Consider the following 14,122-nt stretch of genomic DNA (forward strand, 5'->3'; position numbering starts at 1 on the left):
TAAGTGGTTAGGATTCTCATCTAAATAAAATAAATCTAAACTAAGTGCTCACCCCAAGAGATTTGTTACAAATCAACATGCAACCTATTAATCTAGACATAAGTTGATTGAGATTCTCATTAAGTAAACTTGGCGATTTTTTTTTAACAAGGGAACTAGCAACCTCCCTAGATATATGCAACAGTCCACAAGCCATGTATATCAGAAACTCATAGTTTAGCCTAGGACCGAGACATTCAGAGACCATCAGAATTGGATCTAGGATCCCAAACTCCAACGGGAGACCTATCCTTCCAATCTTACGATGACGGGTCATATCTCTAGGGACATGAACACAAGTGGATGGGATGACAAACCACCATCCCTACCTCTCGAGCTAAATCCACTTGGCAATTTTACAAGATTGCGTAATGAAGTTAATTTGATATCTTTATCTACTCATAATGGGTAGCGTTGGTTTCTATATTTACTCTATCAATGGAACAATCATGTTAAATCATGGAATAATTGTCCACATATAAAATAATCACAATTATTAACTAAGTGTTTTGGGAAAAATATCATATAAATGTTGTTTAATTTATTATTAAAGTAAGTTAACCAATAAGTAACACAATCAACTCTAAGTACAAACCTTTCAATGTTAAACATAATTTTCAGTTTGGAAAATAAATAAAAATTATTGGAAAAAACAATTGTGAACTCGTTGAAATTGGAAAATACAAAATATTGCGCACCCATTAGCAAATTTATATGAGAGAATATTACTATATTATACACCAGCGAAAGAAAATTGAAATCAACGAAGTGGAATTCACCTTGTAGAAAGGACAAGGGATTTGGTACAACATTGAGAGTTTTTGCAAATATCTCAATAACGTTGACCATTTGGAAATTAAATGAATTACCTTTTTAAAAATCATAATAAAATGTCTATTAAAATCTGTTTCCCTCGGAATAAAATTCTTTTTATTCATTTTTCTCATGACCATATAATCCAAATGACAAGTTGGCCATTCTTTTTACTCATCTTTCTCCTAACCAAATAATCCAGAGATAAGTGACAAATTAGCCATTCTTCTTACTCATCTTTCTCCTAACCAAATAATCCAGAGATAAGTGACAAATTAGCCATTCTTCTTACTCATCTTTCCCCTGACCAGATAATCCAAATGAGTGACAAGTTAGCCCTCTTTGTATTCTATCTTTTTCCTTACCATATAATCTAGATGAAGTTACAAGCTAGCCTACTCATCCTTCTCATGACCAGATAATCCAAATGAGTGACAAGTTAGCCCTCTTTGTATTCTATCTTTTTCCTTACCATATAATCCAATGAAGTGACAAGCTACGCAAATGGCTAGAGAATATAAATCATGTGCACCTCACTCAAAGTGTTATAACTTATTTTTTGGAATAGCTTCATTGATATGATTATAACTTTTGAATTTTTTCTTTGCTATTATGAAATCAAAATATAATTTAATAACAATAACGAATGGTGTTCAAATATATATTTTACATTATAGAGATTTAATATTTATAGATTTAAAATTATTTATATAATATAAAATATTTTTTATTATAATATAATTAATTTTAAAATTTATATGTTCCTTTTGCTGTAATTTTAAAGTAATTTAACTAAACTAATGAAAAGTACAAGATCATAAATGTTGTGAAGGACATTAAAACAAAATTGAAAAATAAAAGTTTATTTTCATTTTATACAATTTTTGAATTAGAACTTCAGATAATAATTTTTTAGAGAATTAACATCTAATTATGTATTTCAAATTTATATTAAAATAAGTAAATAAAGTTGTGAAAATAAAATAATTAAATAAAGTTTTGAAATATAGATAATGAAATGGAAAAACATAAAAAGGTAATTATACAAAACAGGAGTACCCACACTCACGAATAAGTGTATTAGACTATGGATGTAAGATACTAAAAATCATGTTTATCTTAAATCTTTGCAATTTATTTCAGTAAAATAATTACAAATTCATATATCAAACTTATAGATTTATCATTTGAGTAATATTTCATTTTTCTAAATAAATTTGATCTTTTTATTTTTCAAAGAACACTTCATGGGGAAACTCTTAGACTCTTTTATATTCACAAATAGTACTTAGCACAAATTATTGAACATGTTGCCTCATGGTGTTGGCATTGATGTCAACCTAGTAGTGGTGGTCCTCATGATCCTAATTGTTTACAAAGTCTTATAGTGTTGGCAATGATGTCAACCTACTTGCGGTGATCCTCATGATCTTGTTTTTTTATAGAGGAGTTTAGTTAAGCACTCGGTTGTGGATTCAATTGTTGATGGCATTCGACTTAGGAAGCCAACCTAGGTCTTTGCCTAAGGAGTTAGCTAAGAAATTGATTGTGTTGTTCATGATGTCAACAAGATTAGAAGCCTTGACAATCAACCTAGGTGTATACTTGAGGATTCAACTGAGCAGTTGATTGTGTTGGCCTTAATGTCAACAAGATTTTAGGCCTTGACATGATGTTCAGAGGCTTGACGACATGATTGATGAGGTGTTTCTAAAGTTTGCAAAGGCTCTACAGGTGTTGGAGAAGCATTGAAGACCACTGGAAAAATTTTGAGCAAAGAGGAGGTGATTTGCTTGAGTTAAGTTATCTTCTCTGGGAAGAAGTTATGCTCCAAGTGTAGATTCTTCTATCATTGTTGGGATGCCCATATCATACTAGCAATAATCATCTCTAGTAGGCCAATATTATCCCAACGAAGATAGCTTTTCAAGCGAAATTATGATTTGTGCACACACATAATTTCCCATGAACATTTCCCAAGGTATTTTCCAGAGGTTTTAGATGGGTTAGAGTTAACTTGAGTTAATCATCATCTAGAACGTGATCAAGTAAAAAACGAGGAGGATTAGTGCTTCCTATTGATTGCATCTTCCTTCAATGATGAAAAGCCAGAGTGTGAAGCAGAAAGGGTTGGATTGAGAGAGAATGTTAGATACAATTTTGCGTAGTTAGAGTGCGGATCATAACTCAAATTGGAGGATATTTTAGAGGATGATGGAGTTGCAGTAGATCTACATTTCTAATATGTTTGTGTTTCAAATTGTATTGCTACGAGTTGGTGTTGATATGGAGAGGAGAGATATGGTTGTAGTTGTTGTTGTAGAGATTTTGGATGAAAGTTTAGATTGTTGATTTGTTTGTGTTGTGGGGGTTTTTGGAGAGCTTATGGCTATATATTTTATGTATTATTATGATCATTGTATGCAGCAATAGTTTTTAGTGATGATTGAGTATGATGTTGAGTATTCTGTTGGGTTGATTATATGAGGGTGGATTCATGTGTTGCAGAATTTTATATGCAAATTGTTGATTGCATTGCAGGGGTTTGATTTAGTTGTTAATGTGATTATTGTATGTTGTTATTCCAATATGAAATGGATGAACTAAGGCTCACGTGTTTGATTGCATATATCATGGATCTAGTGTGAAATATTATGAAATTTGGTCCACATAGGAACTTGAAGGTTGAGGCCTTCAGTGTGGCGAGTGGTGGCTTGCATATTGTTAGGGTCCCACCCTAACCCCCTTATTTATGTCATGGGGATCACGTCATAGTCAAGAGTCAATAAAAGCCCATAATAATATTTGTAAGTGGTTAACCCGCAATTAATGACGGGACCACAGTTAGTTGCAAATGGGCCGTAGTGTTAGATAGATGGTATTAATAAACCCCACGGTATTGGCCCATGGTATTGCATGCATGAGTCATATATAAAGGATAGAGACTCCCTGCGAGGAGCATCATGTCTTATTTTGTAATCGAGCTCTGCTCTATTGGAGGTTTCCCCCTCGAAGAGGCATGTGAACATTGCTCTTTGAATAATAAAATCATTGCTATTCTGTGTTCTGGGTATCTTTTCTTCGCATATTCTGTGTTCTGGGTATCTTTCTTCGCATATTCTGTATCTGGGTATTATTTTGCAGGTTAAGATCATAACAAGTGGTATCAGAGAACTTTCCAGGGCTCGGTGGGATCTCTAATTTTTAGCAAATTTTTTTTTTTTTTTTGGCTAGAGACGTGTTCCGGCGTCTTTAAACCACGGGATCTGTCGTTAACCGCATAAACCTGCGGATTTGGGGAGGCATGCACGCAGGAAATACAAGAGGTGGTCACGTCTGTTGGACTCCCTCGTAACCCCTATGGGTACCCCTTCGAGTAGTAGCGCATTAGACAGAACCGCGCACGGACTGTCTTCCACGTACCCTCTGGGTATATAGGAAGCCCCCTAGGCTCCCTTGAAACCTCGCCATAGATAAACCTTCGACTGTCTTGTGGCTACTGTACACCGAGAACAGCACTCGGAGAGATTACTCGCCCGTACGATAGGGTAGTTGGGTTGTACGGCTAAGGGTACGGTCGATCCTCCTTAGTTAGAGCCCTGAAACATTGGGCCGAGTACTACTGTCAGACCCTTATGTATATTGCGATCTGTAGCACCTGACACTCCTCTAGACCATAGTTCCTTTTTCTATCGGGGATCACACATCAGATCCGCGTGTGCAAAGACGTGTTGCAGCAGCAGACATCAGTCCCGTAGCTCCATCCGATCTGCAGCAGCAGTTGTTCCACCATTCAGATCTCTCAGATCCACCAGATCGGAGTTGTTGTGAAGGGTTCCTGTACCGGGGTATACTTTTCGCAGGACGTTTGGCAGCATTGACATTTTGAGGATTTGGCGACTGCAGTATTGATCAAGAAGGAGTAAAACTCTGTTAGGAGTTTTCCAAAAAAAAAAAAAAAAGAGTCTGAGATCTTTCGAGGTGCTTATTGGTGATCTAGCCCATTAGCATCAGGATGACGAGCTGAGCAAGGTGGTACCATTCAATTTATTAGAAAAAAAAAATTGGCGGTCCCAATTGTTCATCAAGTTGGTGTATGGTAGAAACTAGAGCTCAAGCGATGGCCAATGAAAGGCTAGACAAAATTGAAGAAGATCTGAACAACCTCAACTGTCTGATTGGCGGACTAAGTATCCAGGTACAGAAAGTACTCGAGAAGGGCAAGGAGCCAGCCCAAGTGGAGGAGTCTAATGGCCATGAATACCATGAGGGTGAGTCTAGCCATTCTCCTCATGTCTGGCACACCCATCCACCACCCAGTCAGCGACCTCCCAAGTTGGATATGCATAAATTTGACGGTTCTCACACGTCCGCATGGCTAGCACAAATGGAGCAGTATTTCAAATTGAATCGTATCCTAGATGAGGGGACTAAGCTTATGGTGGGAACCATGTATTTGGACAATGAACGATGGCAATGGGGGGAATGGAATCAACGTTGCAATGGATCTTTTCAGAATTGGGCCCAATTTACCAAAGCTCTTCGAGATCGCTTTGAACAGGAAGACTCTTTTTTGGGGCGTCTCACTAAGCTCCGACAGATGGGTACAGTGGATTAATATATTACCGCTTTTGAAACCTTAGCCTTCCGCACTAAGGGTCTCACAGATGAGTTCTACACGGAATGTTTTATCATCGGTCTTAAAGAATCCATCAAAGCTCAAGTTCTACTCCACCACCCTCCCACGTGGACGGAGGCTTGCCAGGTAGCTCATAAGGTGGAACGTGCAATAGCAGCCCAATACAGCCGCCCCAATTTCCCCGCTAAAGGTTGTTCCCCACAAGCTCACAACACGACTCAGACACTTAAGATCCAAAAGGTGTCACCTGCGGAAATGGTCGAAAGAAGGAAGCAAGGACTATGTTACTACTGTGATGAAAAATATTCCCCGGGTCATAAATGCAAGGAGCCCAAGTTTTTTCAAATAGATGCCACTGACTACAACTCCACCGAGGAAGATCCACCACTTGAAGAACCAGAGGCGATCGAAGAAGACAACCAAAAGGAGATTGTATCTGACGAACCAGTTATTTCGCTAAATGCGTTGGCAGGAATTTCTTCCCCTCAAACTCTCAAAATCAGGGGTTTTCTTAAACATCGCCCAGTAGTAGTCTTGATTGATAGTGGAAGTACCCATAATTTCATCCATCAAAAAATCGCTGAAGCAGCGCATTGTTTTGTACGGGAAGTTTCTAACTTCCAAGTCCAAATTGCAGATGGGGGCACAATGAAATGTGAAGGCCGCTGTGAAAATGTCAAACTTCAAATGGGGGATTATCAGTTGAAAACCCACATGTTTGCCATACACATGGGGGGTTGCGACATTGTCCTAGGCGTTGAATGGCTCCGCACTCTTGGGCCAATCACAATGGATTTCCAGGAGTTATATATGAGTTTTAAGCAGAACAACTCCACACATACCCTCCGTGGACTCCAGGCGGGATCCCCCTCTATCATCAGCTCGCATAGGATGGAAAAATTGTTAAAAAAGGGCCATCATGGAGTGGTAGCTCAATTTAATGCCATCCAGGTAGTCAAAACCATGTCTCTGCCAATTCATCCTGAGATGCAACAGATTTTAAATAACCATCGGACGGTCTTTGACAAGCCTCATGAGCTTCCACCCTCACGAGGGGAACATGATCATAGCATCACCTTGGTTCCAGGGGCCCAACCCCCAAATGTGCGGCCATACAGATATCCATTCACCCAAAAGAATGAAATAGAAAAAATCATCAAGGAATTGTTGGAAGCAGGTGTCATTCGTCCCAGCATTAGTCCTTATTCATCCCCAGTGGTCATGGTCCTCAAGAAAGATGGGGAGTGGCAGATGTGTCCCGACTTCAGGGCCCTCAACAAGTTGACAGTCAAAGATAAATTTCCCATCCCTATGGTTGACTATTTGCTAGATGAACTCAATGGGGCTCAATTCTTCACTAAGTTGGATCTTCGCTCCGGCTACCACCAAATTCGCATGAAGGAAGTCGACATTCCCAAGACGGCTTTCAGAACTCATGAAGGCCATTATGAGTTCCTGGTCATGCCATTTGGTCTCTGTAATGCCCCTTCTACTTTTCAGAGTCTTATGAATCACATCCTCAAACCATATCTCAGAAAATTTGTCCTTGTCTTCTTCGATGACATTCTCATCTATAGTGGCACTTGGGCGGCACATCTTCAGCATGTAGATATACTCTTGCAACTGCTCCGCAAACATAAATTATTTGTCAAGATGTCTAAGTGTTCGTTTGGCATGGAAGAAGTTGAGTATTTGGGCCACATTGTGGGGCGTGAAGGTGTCAAGGTGGACCCCAAAAAGATCCAGGCAATGCAAGAATGGCCTCAACCTAAGACCTTGAAGAGCTTGGGAGGATTTTTGGGTCTCACAGGCTATTATCGTAAATTTGTCCGCAACTATGGCCACATAGCGAAGCCCCTCACTCAACTCCTAAAGAAAAATTCCTTCTTCTGGAACAAGGAAGCACAATAGGCATTTACCGCTCTCAAAAACGCCATGTGTTCCACTCCAGTCTTAGCACTACCTGACTTCACCAAATCCTTTGTCATTGAATGTGATGCTTCAGGTACATGTATTGGGGCGGTCTTAATGCAGGAAGGGCGACCATTGGCCTTCACAAGCCAACAACTCAGTGGGAGGAATCTAGGCCAATCTACATACGAGAAGGAAATGATGGCCATCTTACATGCAGTCGAGACCTGGCGACCTTACTTATTGGGGCGACGTTTCCAAATCCGCACAGATCATCACAGTCTTAAATATTTTTTGGAGCAACGCCTATCCTCCCCACAACAAAATAAATGGTTAGCCAAAATGCTGGGATATGATTATGAGATCATTTACAAGAAAGGGAAAGACAACAGTGTAGCAGATGCATTATCGCGCCAATTTGAGGAGGAAAGTACTCTGCTCGCAATTTCCCTTCCCATTCCAGACTGGATTGAAGAGGCTCACAGGGAATGGTTTTCACACCCAGGGCTCTCCCAACTCATTTCTCAATTGCAGGTAGATCCTAATTCCAGCAAGGGCTACTCGTGGTAGAATGATATTCTTCGCTACAAGGACAAAGTCGTAATATCACCAACATCCACCCTCAAAAGTCGCATTTTGGCAGAATTGCACTCATCTCCCATTGCAGGACATTCGGGCTTTCAGAAGACGTATGCTCGCACCAGAAGATCATTCTTTTGGACAGGCATGAAAAAGGACATCCTTACTTTCGTAGCAGAATGTGATGTCTGTCAACACCACAAAGGGGAAATTGTCAACACACCAGGCACATTACAACCATTGCCCATTCCGGCATCAATTTGGACGAAGGTTTCTATGGATTTCATAACAGGTCTTCCGAAGTCAGGGAACAAGTCAGTCATCATGGTGGTTGTGGACCGACTGTCGAAGTATGCTCATTTCTGCGCCCTACCCCACCCGTTTACACCAACTTTGGTTGCTCAATCTTTCATGGATCAGATCTTCAAATTACATGGCATGCCCACTTCTATAGTGTCCGACCGCGACCCGATCTTCACCAGCAATTTTTGGCAAGAACTCTTCAGAATACAAGGCACTCAACTCAAACTCAGTACTTCATATCATCCGCAAACAGATGGTCAAACCGAAGCCGTCAACAAATGTCTAGAAACTTACCTTAGGTGTTTCACTTCAGAAAAGCAACACCTTTGGGCACAGTGGTTACCTCTGGCTGAATGGTGGTATAACACCAACTATCATGCCACCACCAAAATGACTCCCTATGAAGCAGTCTATGGTCAACTTCCGCCTTCCCCTACTTCTTATCTCAAGGGGTGCTCCAAAGTACAAGCAGTGGATCAACTCCTACAACACCGCGCAACCATGCTCGCCCATCTTCGCGAGAATCTTCATCAAGCTCAGAACCGCATGAAGCAACAGGCCGACCAACATCGCTCAGAGCACCAATTTCAAGAAGGGGATCAGGTCTTTTTGAGGCTACAACCATATAAGCAAACCTCACTCAAAGACAAGGGTTGTCAAAAGCTCTGTCCAAAATTCTATGGACCATACCAAGTACTTCAACGCATTGGAGAAGTGGCTTACAAGTTGGCTTTGCCACCTACGGCAAAAATCCATCCAGTTTTCCATATATCATGCCTCAAGAAAGTGATTGGGAACAATTGCCGAGTTCAAGCCAGTCTACCTGAATTGGACGAAGAAGGGTCAATCTGGCTTCAACCCGAATAGGTTCTAGACACACGAGACAAGCACCTGCGCGGCCGCATGATTAAGGAAGTCCTTGTCAAATGGAAAGACACCTCTCCGGAAGATGCAACTTGGGAACCGGCCACTATTCTTCAGCAGTTTCCGCAGCTTCAGCCTTGAGGACAAGGCTAGTCTTAAGGGGGAGGGCATGTTAGGGTCCCACCCTAACCCCCTTATTTATGTCATGGGGATCACATCATAGTCAAGAGTCAATAAAAGCCCATAATAATATTTGTAAGTGGTTAACCCGCAATTAATGAAGGGACCACAGTTAGTTGCAAATGGGCCGTAGTATTAGATAGATGGTATTAATAAAACCCACAGTATTGGCCCGTGGTATTGCATGCATGAGTCATATATAAAGGATAGAGACTCCCTGCGAGGAGCATCGTGTCTTATTTTGTAATCGAGCTCTGCTCTATTGGAGGTTGCCCCCTCGAAGAGGCATGTGAACATTGCTCTTTGAATAATAAAATCATTGCTATTCTGTGTTCTGGGTATATTTTCTTCGCATATTCTGTGTTCTGGGTATCTTTCTTCGCATATTCTGTATCTGGGTATTATTTTGCAGGTTAAGAGCATAACACATATGCAGGGTGTAGTGACATCCTTCATGTATAGGCCTGAGAAATTGGGAGTGGTGGCTTCCATCCAGTAGTGGTTGAATAGTTCAGTGGTGGTTGGGAAAGGCTTATTAGGAGTGGTGGCTTCCATCAGGTGGTGGCTTGCAAAGTCAAGCGAGTGGTGGCCTACAAAGTTCATACAAGTAGTGGCCTAGAGTAAGTAGCAACTCGCATGGTAGGAAAGTTGTGACTTGCACAGTGGTGTTGGCCAGTGATTAGATGTAAAAGAAGATTTTTATAATAATAAAATAAGAAGACAAATACTATCAGCTGATAATGGTTTTTACCCTTTTAGTTTCCACCTTATATCTTATGTCCTCATGTGTATGATTGATGTGATGTGCATTTTTTATCGTATGGTTGTTTGGTTTATGCTCATATGATTCATATGTTATGATCTATTAATGCTTAATGCATTACTGGTTAGTAAATGAATGAATCAGGATTTGTGTAATAAAAACAAATTGGTAAAATTGATCACAGAGCACAATATTGATTCACCCCTCCCCCTCTCAGTATTGTCCAAGGTTTCCAACACAAACTTGTCAATTATGGTACTTAACTCAAAGTACATCAATCAAGTATGCAATATAGGCAACTAGCCCATGGAATCAACACTAAGACGTTTTACATGAAGTTCAAAGCACTCAACCACTTGATCTAGCCCACCAAGCTATGAACACTTTTGATTTATTATCTTCTAATTACAATTTCTTAGCTTGAGAAGAGAGGAAAGGGGAGACAATTTTAAAGTCATACAAACTTTCCAAGACATTAAACACAATATATATAGATTTTTCTTAGCATGCTTATTTTTCACACGCATACCCACAACATGTCGTGCAAAGGAGGAGAGCTACACCCAGCAAGCATGCATATTTATCTCGCTTCCAATCAACATTTGAGTTAATAGGATGGATGCCACCTCTATAAACACCCCTTATTGGTATAAGGATGATGGTATGTTGGGAATTATGTGATGCCCAATATAGAACCCATAGTTAATGTGGGATAACATGAAATAAGAGAAACTATTCCAAGATGTGCCATAACTATTTATTTATTATTCACATAAATGTACCTACACAACACATCCCATAAAATATGAGGGAATATTGAGCAATAATATTCATTACACAAAAAATTGGTCATCATGATGTCAGTAGGAGGACCACCACCTTTGTTGTCAACTAATTGGTATAATGATCATGGTATGTTGGAAGTTATATATCATAGACCATGCCTCACAACCAACATGGGATAAAAAATAAGAGGAGAGGAAATTTTTAAAGTTAAAAAATCCATTCCAGGAAAGCAAACACATTGTATCCAACTATTTATCATGTTTATTATTCATTGTACACAACATATCTAACCAATTTACCTTAAACATACTTATAAATGTATGGAATCACATGGCCAAAAATACTTGTGTGAAATAAGACTTTGTTAGGTTGGTTGATATTGAATGATTGAGTTTGATTCTCAACATTTGTCTATTAAGCACATGAGTAGAAGAAATGAAATTGAGAAAGTGATTCAATCTGTTCTTACCCAAGAGTTATCCAAATTATTTTTGTGCCTAAAGGTGCATTCTAAATCTTATAATGGGCAAGAGTATAATGAGTGAGTGAATGTAATTCTTGAGGAACCTCCTAGAACTATATAAATGTCATCATACATTGTAGTAAAGACATTAAATGTTAGATAAAGTGAATATATGATTCTTATTGGATGATATATTGTTTTTCATCCATCTCTATTCTTTCATAGTGAAAAAAGTGGAGGAATAAACTCATAGGACTGTTTTTACCAATGGGACCCAGTTTGGCGAGTTGGGGTCTGAAACCTTTTGGGAGTGGTTTGAGGCATAAAATGGAATTTTTTAGGGGGGGTAATTGCTTCTTTGTTGCACACTTATTTTCCCTATTCTTCACACAAATACCTTTCCACCGATGCAAAAATCGCCTCAACCGGGTTCTGTATACAAAGTTATGCCACTCAAAAGTTGACCCTCTTTATTTGATGACCTTAATTTGAGAGGATGCCACATCATACCCTATTATTCATGGAAAAAGGGTTATTCATGTGATCATAATGAAGAATACTCTAGAAGAATCCATATTATAACTATATTTAAGAGTTGAAGGAGACAAACCTAACCACTAGTAGGCTATTAGGCTATGTTATAGCTGGGCCATTAGGAGGAAGAGGAGTTCCATTATTTTGGAGTGCACTTTGTTCTATATACGAGCAAAGTAGTTGAGAGGGATAGAGATATATCACATAGAGAGGATTTGTACAATATAGTAGCTCATGGGCCATAGGCCTTACTTCTTTGTACTTGCATCCATTTTCTATTCAGAGAAAGAGTGTAGCGAAACCTCACCTTCTAGATGGGTTTTCTCCCGAAAGGGTTCCCTAATATATATCTTGTGTCAATTATGGTTTGTGATTTTTTATTTCATTGTTCTATATTTTTAGCATAATATAATTTACATGCATATGCAACAAAAAGTAATTTACATGTCCATAAATCTAAAGAGAAATAAACCCTCATAATGTAGATTTCAGATTTTTAAGTATAATTTTATCATATATGTTGGGATGAATTGTCAAATGGAATATACATGATAGTTTATGGATCAATATGTGAATGTGAATGTAAAATTATATGTAAAGTAAATGAAAAGTGTGTTATTTAAATTAAGGTTAGTTGTTAGGTAAAAGTGCCTTGAACTTTCTTCAATTTTTGTCTAGGATGTTTAATTGGTATAGTTGATCTTCTCATCCTTATGCTGGATAAAATTTAATAATTTAGCCACTATGTTGACATCTACTCAAAAATGTAGTGGCACTCATGGAAAATTTTAGGGGCTAATATTTGCAGATGGGCTAGTTTTCCATGCTTTTCCCAAAATATATTCATAATTTCCATTTTTTCTAAAAAGGATTCGCCAAAATTTTATAGGATAAGATTAATATTTCTTTAGAAAATCCAAAATTTTGTAGAAACTATATAAAATCATTATAAATCTGAAAATTTTTGCAAAAATATCACCAAACATTTTATTGTTTGCATATTATAGACTAGTAAGATTTTTCGAGATTTTTAAACTTTAAGATAAATTTCCATCCTAAAATTATTTCCCTAACATTATTTATTCTTATATATACACTAGTTTGAATGGGCTCTATCAATCAATCCCTTATAAGAAATCATATACACCTAAATAATAGTAGGACTTTGACATCCCAATCTAACCTTTCTACATTACACAATGTTTTAGTCCTTTAGTTAAAACCTTATCAAATGCTTCAACTACCCCATTTTCTTAAAGGACATAAGGAGGCTCAATATATCTATGGTACAATTTATAAAAAGAATTTCTAGTCACTTATTAGTTTAAGTGGGCATCCAAATCTAGTGATGATGTTGTCATAAATAAATTTAGCTAATACTTATTTCATACAATTACCTATTTTTTATGCTTTATCCTGTTTTGTAAAGTAATCGACCATTGTGTAACAATCATTTTTATTACACCCCACTGTTGGGCATAGGATCCCCCCAAGGAAAGTTTTGGGGCTTAAAGCCCAAGCTTTGACTAAGTCCAATGTAAAGACTCTGCGATTTGTGGGCGCAGAGTGCGAAGTTGTAATTAAGTCATAGGGTTGTCTACCCTTAATTTTTTTATTTTTTTAACACAGCCGGTTACTTGTTTTTATATTGCAAAAAATAAAAGGAGTGAGCTACTTGTACATTCAGAAGAGAGCTGTTTCAAATGTAGTGCACAAAATGGGAGCACAGTCCCCACAACTACATTTGCAGCCTTGAAACTGTAAACTTCAAAAACTAAAGTGGCATACTGCCTTACAAACTGTCCTAGGAACAAGCTATATTTGCATTGCATTAGGAAGAAGAGACACAATCACCAAAATTGTTAACTGATTCCTCCTGCTGGGGGCGACGCTTCTTGCTATACCTGGAGGATGTTTCCCCTTGCTGACTTTGGTTGAGAGTTTTTATGTACTCAACAACTTCTTCCAGATGTTTGCATTTGTCTTTTAGTTCTTCTATTTCAGATCTCTGGAGATCAATGTCTCTTTGCTTGTACACATTGACAGTCTTCATCTCGGCCCTAAGGTCCTTTAGTGCTTGGTTGAATCTTCCAATCATAAACCTGTTGGCCCTACAAGTTGGGCAGTTGTCATTCTTTTCTGCTCTCTCTAGTGGGTTGCAAGCCATTCTGTTGCTTTGAATTGTTGTGGTGGCTGTTTCTTTTTTATTCCAGTGAATGCCCTATTACTAGGATGATTTCTGCTTGTT

Source organism: Pinus tabuliformis, chromosome 2_1 (genome assembly GCF_031772625.1).
Source record: "Pinus tabuliformis cultivar Carrire ecotype Pingquan chromosome 2_1, CPIR1, whole genome shotgun sequence".
NCBI classification, from domain to species: Eukaryota; Viridiplantae; Streptophyta; class Pinopsida; order Pinales; family Pinaceae; genus Pinus; species Pinus tabuliformis.